The sequence below is a fragment of the Oncorhynchus keta genome, chromosome 30, assembly GCF_023373465.1.
Source record: "Oncorhynchus keta strain PuntledgeMale-10-30-2019 chromosome 30, Oket_V2, whole genome shotgun sequence".
Taxonomy (NCBI): Eukaryota; Metazoa; Chordata; class Actinopteri; order Salmoniformes; family Salmonidae; genus Oncorhynchus; species Oncorhynchus keta.
This window is the reverse complement of record NC_068450.1, coordinates 37,718,083-37,730,906: the sequence shown is the minus strand read 5'-3', so window position 1 is coordinate 37,730,906 and position 12,824 is coordinate 37,718,083.

The window sequence follows — 12,824 nt, the reverse complement described above, 5'->3', positions numbered from 1 at the left end:
AGATTTTCAAGCATTTTTTAGTCAAAACTGTAACTCGGCCATTCAGGAAAATTCACTGTCTTCTTGGTAAGTAACTCCAGTGTAGATTTGGCCTTGTGTTTTAGGCTATTGTCCTGCTGAAAGGTGAATTCATCTTCTAGTGTCTGGTGGAAAGCACACTGAACCAGGTTTTCCTCTAGGATTTTGCCTGTGCTTAGCACCATTTTGTTAATTTTTTTAATCCTGAAAAACTCACCAGTCCTTAACAACTACAAGCATACACATAACATGATGCAGCCACTACTATGTTTGAAAATCTGGAGAGTGGCACACAGTAATGTGTTGTATTGGATTTGTCCTAAACATAACACTTTGTGTTCAGGACAAAAAGTGAATTGCTTTGCCACATTTTTGGCAATATTACTTTGGTGCCTTGTTGCAAACAGGATGCATGTTTTGGAATAATTTATTCTGTAGAGGTTTCCTTCTTTTCACTCTATCAATTAGGTTATTATTGTGGAGTAACTACAATATTGTTGATCAATCCTCAGTTTTCCCATATCACAGCCATTATACTCTATAACTGCTTTAAAATCACCATTGGCCTGAGAAGTTTCCTTCCTCTCTGACAACTGAGTTAGGAAGCACGCCTATATCTTTGTAGTGACTGGGTGTATAGACACACCATCCAAAGTGTAATGAATAACTGCACCATGGGTCTAATGGCGCCAGAGGGGATGGCTGCTGCTTTATTGGCTCTTAACCAACCGTGCTATTTTGTTCATTTTTTTTGCATTTGTTTGCAACTTATTTTGTACATAATGTTGCTGCTAACTTCTCTTATGACCGAAAATAGCTTCTGGGCATCAGAACAGCGATTACTCACCTCGAATTGTACAAAGAATCTTTCGTTAATGAGTCGGACATGAAGGATATACTCCAAACACCAGAACAGTCCTTCATCCCAGTCATTTTCTGGAGAAAGAAAGGGAGATTTCACGGAAAGAGATCAGGGTGTCTTGTGGGGATCAGGCGACAAGTGGTTAATCTGCCTTAGCCATTCGTACTGTTAGCTAACGTTCAATCGCTGAAAATAAATGGGACGAACCGAAAGCACGTATATCCTACCAACGGGACATTAAAAACTGTAATATCTTGTGTTTCACCGAGTTGTGGCAGAACGATCACATTAATAACATACAGCTGGTGGGTTATACACTCCATCGGCAGGATAGAACAGCAGCCTCTGGTAAGACACAAGGCTGGGGCCTATGCATATTTGTAAACAACAGCTGTTGCACGATATCTAAGGCAGTTTTGAGGTTTTGCTTCGCTGAGGTAGAGTATCTCATGATAGGCTGTAGACCACACTATCTACCTAGTTTTCATCTGTATTTTCGTAGCTGTCTACATACCACCACAGACCTATGCTGGCACTAAAACCACACTCATAAGCAAACAGGAAAGTCCATGCCCTGATGAATTGAGGCTGTTCTGAGGGCAAACGGTGGGAGTACAACCCAATATTGGTAAGGTGTTCCTAATGTTTGGTATACTCATTGTTTATCGGCTTGTGTTTTCAATTATTCATCACCTTAGAAAGCCCTGTCCATTTTGTTGTGTTTGTCTTTGAAACAACATCCATAAAAAACATGTTTTCCACTCAGTTTCAACCTGTTGTCCCACGTCATTAGCAACCTGACAGTCGTTAGCAAGTTGGGTACTGAACACATACCCAGAGTGCATAAAAGGAGACTACCATGACTCAGCGGTCACGTGGAATTTGACTGCGGTCATAACTCATGACTACCGGTGTCGCGGTAATATGATCACCGCAACAGCCCTACTCCAGACTATAACTCCAAAACCAGTTGTAGTTGTACAGGCTAAATAATCCTTTAAATCATTCTGGCATCTGGGAAACTAAGCCAGCGTGGGTTTTAAGACAACAACCCCCGTGTAGATAACCACAGGATGAACCCAGAGTGGCTTATGATGCCCCTTGGTCTGCATGGGAGGAGTGGAACCAGCCATGACTAAGCATTCTTAGTGTCGGCTATATAAAGAACTCTGCATTTCTGTAAAGGTTATGCTGCTCAGCCCAACAGTCAAGAGTTTTGGGTTGACTACTCTCATTATTGCAATAATGAATCGATATTAAATAAAGATGATTGTTTGAAGATGGTTGTCCAGGTCTCACTCAGTAAGAATTTCCACTGCATTTTTGTCAACGGGGAGGTGATCTGCAACTTCACCTGTTGACCGCTCCTGAAGATCCAAGGGAGGGGCTGGGTTACGACAGAGCCTGGGCACGAACCCAGAGTCTCTGATGGCACAGCTGACACTGCAGTACAGCACCCGGGAGGCCATAATTAGGCAATATTTTGGTAATGGTATGGGTTTCCCTGTTCATATAAACAGGGTTTGAAATCTAAAAACAGCGCTAACCGTTTTTTCCTCCTCTCTCATTTCCCCCATGTGTCTTGTGAATGTGATATGAGAGTTGTGTGAGTGTGGAAATAAGTGTTAATCTGAAGTTTGGATAATAAGATATAGAAATGTGTATAATAGGCTGATTTAAATTTGAATAATAAGTTTCCAAATTATAGAGCTGCTTTGTAGGGATGGAGAGTCGTTGGAAACGCACATGGAGTGGTTCATTCATGGAGTGGTTCATTCATGGAGTGGTTCATTCACGGAGTGGTTCATTCATGGAGTGGTTCATTCACGGAGTGGTTCATTCATTCACGGAGTGGTTCATTCATGGAGTGGTTCATTCACGGAGTGGTTCATTCATTCACGGAGTGGTTCATTCATTCACGGAGTGGTTCATTCACGGAGTGATTCATTCACGGAGTGATTAATTCATGTGAGCACCTAAGAGTTCCTACATTATACATGGATTCTGTGAAGATATGAGAGAAAATGAGAAATTGTATGTTTATAATAGTTTCTTAGAAATTTGATAATGATAATTGTCACGGTTTTCATGTGGTGAAGGAGAGTCGGACCAAACTGCAGCGTGTATATTGCGATCCATGTTTAATCACACAACGTAACACGAATAAACACAAACACTACAAAAACAATAAACGAAACGAAAACAGCCTATACTTGTGTCAACTAACACAGCACAAGGACATCAAGACACTCAGGACAATCATCCACAATACAACCAAAGAATATGGCTGCCTAAATATGGTTCCCAATCAGAAACAACAATAAACACCTGCCTCTGATTGAGAACCACTTCAGACAGCCATAGACTAACCTAGAACACCCCACTAAGCTACAATCCCACTATCTACACACCACATACAAAAACCCATCTCACACCCTGGTCTGACCAAATACATGAAGAAAAACACAAAATACTACGACCAGGGCGTGACAGAACCCCCCCCAAGGTGCGGACTCCCGAACGCACCTCAAATCAATAGGGAGGGTCCGGGTGGGTGTCTGTCCATGGTGGCGGCTCCTCTGGACAGAGGGGCAGGGTCCTCTCCCGTGCAGCAGCATTACAGAGCCGAGCATGCGAAGGACAGGCGGGAGACTCCGGCAGCAGCGCCCAATGACAGGCGGGAGACTCCGGCAGCAGCGCCCGGACAGGCGGGAGACACAAACCGGCAGCAGCGGGGACAGGCGGGAGACTGACCGGCAGCAGCGCCGGGCAGGCGGGAGACTCCGGCAGCAGCGCCCGACTAATTTATTTCAAATACTGATTTCAGTCAGTAACATAGACCCTAAATAGTGTGCTGGAATAATCTACTGAGAATAGAATCGTATTTGAATCACTGAATCATGAACTAAATATATGCTTGCAAAGAATTGCAAGTGTTAATTCTAATAATACAGTAGCTGATTGGCAATATCAGTAGAGCTGTGGCTATGATCATAACTGATAACTAAACATGGGTATTATTTGTTGCATGATAAAACTAGGCTACAACAGCAATGGATCAAAGTTGTGGGCAGTAAGAGGCTGGAGTGTTGTGCCAACCGGAATGTGTTTTTTCCTTAAGAATTGGCTAGTGTATTTTATACATTTGGCGCATTACATTACATCTTCTAATAATAGACGTTCAATAAGTGTGAAGCAGAAAGGGAATATCAAGCAGAGGTCTTAGCCACTGCATCTCAGTGCAAGAGGCGTCACTACAGTCCCTGGTTCGAATCCAGGCTGTATCACATGATTGGGCGTCCGATAAGGCGGCGCACAATTGGCCCAGCATCGTCCGGGTATGGCGGGTGTAGGCCGTCATTGTAAATAAGAATTTGTTCTTAACTGACTTAAATATAGGTTAAATGTAAACAAAAAACAGTTTAAATATAGAGTAATATTGTCAGGGTAGACTACAATGAAAACATTTCCTTCTAGTTTTATTTTCTAAATCTTACGATGGGTGACAGCAACAAAGACATTGATAAGGAGGGTTGAGGTAAACTTAATGAGTGTTGAAAGTATGAGAATGGTAATATGTTATTAGTGTTTTCTGTTTGGGTAGCACTCGAATGATGCAATATTTTAGTAATTTGAAAAGCTGACGTTTCAATACAAGGTTACATGATGAGTAGAGGGATTGAGCCTTGAGATTGTAAAATAGATTAGCTGCGGTTGAAAGCGAGCAGGCAGTGGGACTTTTGAAGTAGAGGTATGAGAAACATTCTTTGACAGTTTCTGATTATCGTTGCTTGGTTTTGTAGTTTAGGTAACACCAGTAAATTGGAGCAGGAAGGTAATGTCATTTAAAACAATCATCTGTTTCCATTACGTGGGACAGTGTCAAGTATTTAAAGTGAAGGTTTTAATATTGAATATTGTGGTTCTAGATATGTTACAACGGGGTTTATATTTTCACTAAATTAATGCAACAGGTTAAATTGATAAAATTAGAGGCGAAAGAAACGCACACCTATTTAGGCAAGATGCTGGCAAGCGGAATATAACTCTTAAAGGAGAGCGACACACTCGAGGAGCTCAGATGCAATAATTGAAATAACCTAATAACCAACGTTTCGACAGACAAGCTGTTTTCATCGGGGTATAATGACAAACACTGCGGGCTAACTAATTTATATGGTGTCAACGGACACACACCGACTCAGTAATAATGGCCGGGTGTGGCCTGATATCATTGGTTAATTCTCATATATTAAAATAGAATACAAAATAACATAAATTGATAACATACGATCATAGATACAATTTGGCTATATAATCGTACAAACATTTACAATAGAAAAATCACAAGAATGGCTTCAGATCAAAGTCTACGATGATACCGAAGGGAGCAAGGGTCTTTAAATTAAAGATCCAGGCAGCCTCTCGTTTTAACAATACATTTTCGAGGTCACCCCCTCTCCTAGGGAGGGTGACAAGGCCAAGAACAAAGTCTACTTCTGGAGAAACTCTGACAAAAGAGGTCCTGCTCTCCATGACAGACGCAGGAGGGAAGCTGCTTACTTCTATCCACCCCAGTCTGACCAACGCTCTACAACCAGCGCCTCATCTGCTTCCAGTCGCGTTTTTTATCCAACGAGGGAGTGAGCCGACGGAAGGGCCGAGGTGGCCGCCGGCATGCGCACCGACGAGATGCCGCACCCGACCCGGTAAGAAGAAACGACTTTCATAGGGGACGTTCACACGGTCCTAGAATCAACGGGACTGGGTGTCTTTAATTTATCAAACAAGATATTGAGCACTGTCCATGTCTCCTTGCTTAATAAAGGGTTATATTTTGTGCCTACAACTCAGTGCAACGATTTTGATGTTAAGGTAGCCATGTATACGTTTTTTAGAAATATCCGTTTAAGGGAATACTTTAGCTCCCCAACTCGTGATATTTCTACTGAACATGTAGGTTGCTCACCTGCACATACTCTAACTCCTTTTAGAAGTAAGCGTTGTTTTGTACCTCCAGCCAATTGCAATCACTCTATTGAGACATATTGCAGACTCGTTGAAAAATATGTTGTTCATCTCCTTAAGAACAAACAGGAGTACATATCTTTCCATCATTTACCTCAGGATGAAAACAATATACAATCCGATACGTCAGTCCTTACCCGCCCTGCTGATAAGGGTGGGTCGGTTGTGCTCATGGATAGGACAGTTTATGTAAATGAGTGTCATAGACAACTGCTTGACAACACCTATTACAAGAAACTCAGAAGTGACCCCACTGCCCAATTTCAGAACACGATCTTTACTGTCCTAAATGGGTATTTTGAGTTCTGGTCAGATAACCAAAAAAGAACACGACTTTTTGGCTACTCAACACTCTAAAATTGCCACTTCCTATACTTTGCCGAAATTGCACAAGACCTCCAGGGTGCCCTATTGTAGCGGGCATTGACGCAGTAACGCCCCTCTATCGACTTTTGATTACTTTTTTATTAGACCACTCGCAGAACAGCTCCCCTCCTTCAATTGTAAAGGACACCAGCAGTATTATCTCTATTACTGAATCACTTGATCCTCTCCCATATAACACTTTGTTAGTTACTTTCGATGTTGAGTCGTTATTACACAAATCTTCCACACGAGGGCGGTATTGAAGCTATGGAACATTTTCTTCTGCAACGTGACCCTAATGAACTACCTTCCAGTGCATGCATTATAACATTGGCTGAAATAAACTCAGAAAAAAAATAAACTTCCTCTCACTGTCAACTGCGTTTATTTTCAGCAAACTTAACATGTGTAAATATTTGTATGAACATAACAAGATTCAACAACTGAGACATAAACTGAACAAGTTCCACAGACATGTGATTAACAGAAATTGAATAATGTGTCCCTGAACAAAGTGGGGTCAAAATCAAAAGTAACTGTCACGACTTCTGCCGAAGTCGGTTCCTCTCCTTGTTCGGACGGTGTTCGGCAGTCGACGTCACCGGTCTTCTAGTCATCGCCGATCCATTTTTCATGTTCCATTTGTTTTGCCTTGTTTTCACACTCACCTGGTTTCAACATCCCTAAATTACTTGTTGTATATTTTCCCTCTGTTTTCCCCCATGTCCTTGTTGGGAATTGTTCGATGTATGTATTGGTGCCAAGTATGTTATGATGTGCGAGGGTTTTTACCCACTTTCTTTATTTTGTATGTTGGTTTTCGGAGTTTGTAAGCATTTAATAAATAACTCCGTTTATACAAATTTTGTTCTCCTGCGCCTGACTTCACTGCCACCAGCACGCACCTCATTACAGTAACAGTCAGTATCTGGTGTGGCCATCAGCTGCATTAAGTACTGCAGTGCATCTCGTCCTCATGGACTGCACCAGATTTGCCAGTTCTTGCTGTGAGATGTTACTCCACTCTTCCACCAAGGCACCTGCAAGTTCCCAGAGAGTTCTGGGGGGAATGGCCCTAGCCCCCACCCTCCGATCCAAAAGATCCCATTCCTGTCTTGCAGGAAATCCCACACAGAACGAGCAGTATGGCTGGTGGCATTGTCATGCTGGAGGGTCATGTCAGGATGAGCCTGCAGGAAAGGTACCACACGAGGGAGGAGGATGTCTTCCCTGTAACGCACAGCGTTGAGATTGGCTGCAATGACAACGAGCTCAGTCCAATGAGGCTGTGACACACTGCCCCAAACCATGACGGACCCTCCACCTCCAAATTGATCCCACTCCAGAGTACAGGCCTCGGTGTAACGCTCATTCCTTAAACGATAAACGCAAATCCGACCATCACCCCTGGTGAGACAAAACCGCGACTCGTCAGTGAAGAGCCCTTTTTGCCAGTCCTGTCTGGTCCAGCGACGGTGGGTTTGTGCCTATAGGCAACGTTGTTGCCAGTGATGTCTGGTGAGGACCTGCCTTACAACAGGCCTACAAGCCCTCAGTCCAGCCTCTCTCAGCCTATTGCAGACCGTCTGAGCACTGATGGAGGGATTGTGCATTCCTGGTGTAACTCGGGCAGCTCTTGTTGCCATCCTGTACCTGTCTCGCAGGTGTGATGTTCGGATGTACTGATCCTGAGCAGGTGTTGTTACACGTGGTCTGCCACTGCGAGGACGATCAGCTGTCCGTCCTGTCTCCATGTAGCGCTGTCGTAGGCATCTCACAGTACGGACATTGCAATTTATTGCCCTGGTCACATCTGCAGTCCTCATGCCTCCTTGCAGCATGCCTAAGGCATATCCTTTTTCTGTTGAGTTTATGTGCATGACGTCAGTGTGTTGTGTACTGGAAAAGGGACTATTGTATCCTCAGAAGGGGCGCTACTTCATGTTTCTAAATTATTTCTTCATTCAGACGAAGGGTACTGCTATGGGATCCCCCATGGCTCCTAATTATGCTAATTTGTATGTGGGTTACATGGAGAAACAGTCTATTTTCAGTCCTCTCAAAAAATGTTTTCTAGATTACAGTATTATTTGGAAACGGTACATTAATGATATTTTTGTTCTATGGAGGGGTGATGAAAAACAGCTCCAGGCGTTCCATGCTTTTCTTAACTCCTGTTCTGAATATCTGAGATTTACTGTGTAATCTAACACACGTCAAATCAGTTTCCTTGATCTTCTGATCTTGTTTGAAGATAATGTTCTATATACTGATTTCTACAGGAAACCTACTGATCGTAACAGTTTGTTGAGGGCTGATAGTTGTCCCCCACTTCCCTTGAAAAACAGTTTGCCATACAGTCAATTCAAGGAGAGGGGGCCACAAAAATGTTCAGATTAATACTGCCATTGAGAAAATTCAAAACATAACAAGACATGACCTTTTTCAAGGTCAGTCTTGCAAATAGAAGCATTCTTGCGTATTAACTACCCGCCATTCAAAGTGCTCTGAACAAATTAAGGGAATCGTTCACAAACATTGCCACATTCTAAGATTCGATGACAGTATCGGTAATGTGTTTTCGGACCCTCCCTTGGTTGTATTCTCGAGGGGCAGAAAACTTAGAGATCAATTGGTAAACTCTGATTTACCACCCCAAGATATCCCTGCACAACGTCTATTTGTGCCCCTACCAGATGGAAACTACAAGTGTAATGGCTGTGCTCAATGCAATGACACTTAGATCCTTCAACCACCCCCAAACAGGGAAACAAATCCCAATCAAAGGTGTTATTACGTGCTCCACTAAGGCAGTTATTTATCTTATAACTTGTCCTTGTGGTAAAAAATTATATGAGTAAAACAAAGCGCAAATTAAAAGTACGAATCTCGGAGCATCGTAGCACCATTAGGTGCAAAAACTTGATTTACCCAGTTGAGGCCAACTTTTTGGAAGCAAACCACCCGATTTCGTTCCTACGTTATATTGGCATCGAACATGTCACCCTCCCACCCTCCCTACAATTTATTGTTCAAATGAGAGGCTTTCATTTAAAGACCCTTGCTCCCTTCAGTCTCATCGGAGACTTTGATCTGAAGCCATTCTTGTGATTATTGCGAGTTTGCTATTGTAAATGTTTGTAGGCTTATGTAGCCAAATTGTATTTAGGATCGTATGCTACCGAGTTATGTTTTTTGCATGCTATTTTAATATATGAGAATTAACCAATGATATCAGGCCACACCCGGCCATGATTACAGACACCTGTGTGTGTCCTTTGACACCATATAAACTAGTCACCCCGCTGTGTTTGTCATTATACCCTGATGAAGACAGCTTGTCTGTCGAAACGTTGGTTATTAGGTTATTTCAATTATTGCATCTGAGCTCCTAGAGTGTGTCGCTCTCCTTCAGTTTTTCAACTGATAAGATTATCGGAAAGGGGCTCTGGGATTGTTTTCTTCAGAAGGTGTCTATTCCACTTAATGGAACATTGTATTTTGTGTTTGTGTTGGATTCTGTCTTCCAGGACTGATGGAAGTCCACGACAGTATGTATGTTAAGGGAAACCTTAACTAGGGCCTGGCTAATGTAGCTTGTTTTTTATGCTATGTCTGATTTATTATGAGTGGTCTTTTTAATGAGCCTTTATTGTGTTTTTCACATGTTTGAGGATATGTATTTTAAAGGGGCACACACGTGGAATTCTGACTTTTTTCTTTTCTGAGTTTTAATTGAACACGTGAATTATTTTGATAAGAAATGTACTGAAGAAGCTTACTGTGACCTTTGGATATGGAATGTATGAAATGTTTCACTGTTTTTAAATACTTTGTCAAATAGAGAAAGAAACTGTCACACCCTGATCTGTTTCACCTGTCCTTGTGCTTGTCTCCACCCCCCTCCAGGTGTTGCCCATCTTCCCCACTTATCTTTATACCTGGGGTTTCTGTCTGTGCCAGTTTGTCTTGTTTGCCAAGTCAACCAGCGTTTTTCTCTCAGCTCCTGTTTTCCCCAGTCTCTCTTTTTCCTGTCCTCCTGGTTGAGACCCTTGCCTGTCCTGACTCTGAGCCCGCCTGCCTGACCACTCTGCTCACCCCTGACCTCAAGCCTGCCTGCTTGGCCACTCTGCCTGCCCCTGACCTCAAGCCTGCCTACCGCTCTGTACCGTTTTGGACTCTGCCCTGGCTATGAACTCTTGCCTGTCCCCGACCTGCCTTTTGTCTATCCCTTGGACTATAATAAATATCAGAGCTCAAACCATCTGCCTCCTGTGTCGGCATCTGGGTCTCACCATAAGTCGTGATAGAAACACTTATTTTAAAGGTTTGAATCGCCTTGTCCTGACTTTCTAGTGTGGTTTGATCGCCCTCACTAGAAAGCTGTGTGGTAATTGGATGATTTTAAAGGTGATATTTAATACTGATTTTAAGGTAATTTGTAATACTCATAATTACAGAGAAGTTTATAATTAATAGTCATATGTGTGATTCACACCACGAGAAGGATAGACCCGTCTCTAGCCTATTTTTAAATAAGGAAGTTGTTTTTTTTAATGGCGTTATTAAGGGTAGTAATTCTAATTTGATTCAGTGTTGTTTTTTTTTACACACTACTCAGGTGGTGAGTCCTGTCAAAATGGGGGAATTACCAGTCCTCTGAGGCTTTTGGATGAAAGTTTACACACCTTGAGTGATGTGTAGTGATGTGTATTGAATGGTGTATCGTTGGTTGTTTTGTTTCTATACAAATCTCACCAGATCGGGTCTGCTGGATCGTTGGGATTTCTCCCGGTGGGTTAGAGGTCTAACTTCCTGACCCTGTTAGTCTGCGATGAGGTTGACAGTATGATAAGGGAGTATTAACCAAGTTGGAAATTGTTTCAACGGAATGTGTTATTCTCTTTGACATGTGTGTTAGAGATTTGCATTGAGAATATTGGTAGTAGTAGTTATTTAGTAGTTATTTGTCATTTGTCATAAATCATTTGTTTGCATTTCTTGAATTGCTTGTCTGGATTTCCTGAATCAGACATGAACTGAACAATACTGTTGTTCTGATCTGTCCTTTTTCGAGATTATGGCGAAGATGGTAGAGTATCTCGATGCAAGGAAGGGACAATTTGACCAAACAGTGTGGACCTCAACCCCTCTAACCAGCTGAAGAAGAGCGGCAAAGGAGTTCAATACGGCCCTGTCCTGCACCACCTCTACCGAGAGACCTGAGTCCGAGCCTGCACCACCTCTACCGAGAGACCTGAGTCCGAGCCTGCACCACCTCTACCGAGAGACCTGAGTCCGAGCCTGCACCACCTCTACCGAGAGACCTGAGTCCGAGCCTGCACCACCTCTACCGAGAGACCTGAGTCCGAGCCTGCACCACCTCTACCGAGAGACCTGAGTCCGAGCCTGCACCACCTCTACCGAGAGACCTGAGTCCGAGCCTGCACCACCTCTACCGAGAGACCTGAGTCCGAGCCTGCACCACCTCTACCGAGAGACCTGAGTCCGAGCCTGCACCACCTCTACCGAGAGACCTGAGTCCGAGCCTGCACCCTCTCTACCGAGAGACCTGAGTCCGAGCCTGCACCACCTCTACCGAGAGACCTGAGTCCGAGCCTGCACCACCTCTACCGAGAGACCTGAGTCCGAGCCTGCAACCTGTAGCACGTGGAGTGAGCATGAAGAGAGAGCCATTCCAAAACATTTCTTATGTTGCTGGTATACTGGTTGGCAAAGACAAGACATAATAGGAGTTTGTGGTGGGGCTATAGTGAGACAGTCTGTTTGGGAAAATCTGATTATTCCTTAGACATTGAAATTGGGACATATGGTAGCAAAATTACAAGATTATGCGATCGAGTGGGGTTCTTAGAACTCTCTTTCTGAGTGAACTGAGAGGAGTCTTTTGAAGCTTGGGCTTGGCAACTGATTAAGTGATGGCTATGTAATAAAACCAAGTAATTCTATGATTAGTGGTGTGTCTGTCTTGAGATAAAGAGGTCTACCATGCCATAATTGATTTAGACTTGTCTGAAATAGTTTATTTTGGGGTATCCGATTGATTGAGAAGGTCTACACACTGCTAAATGGATAGTCATTTAGGCTAAGAGTGCATTGAGTTATTGGAATTGTGATGAGAAAGTTAATACTACAATTATAGGATGAATATATTGTATGTTAATATAAAGGTGCATTCTGCCCGGGTTGATGTGTTAACTTTGAGTGACAGAACCAATGTGAATCATTGAGCAATGCCATTCTAAATTGAGTTTTAATTCTGATTTGGAAACGGAATTATTTTTAAAACTGAGTAATTGATTTGAGTAAGTTTTTAGTATGTTAATCACTATATGAGTGGAGCAATTCATGTATTATGGGTTGATTGTTTTGATAGATTTATGCTGATTGTGACATGTGTAAAGAAGTTGTGTGCCAAAGAGATTGATACTATTCTCAGCATGCCTTGGTGAATGGAGAGGGTGAACTCTGATCCTGAGAGTGAAAATGATCCTAATCAATTTTATTATATCCATTAGAAAATTACATT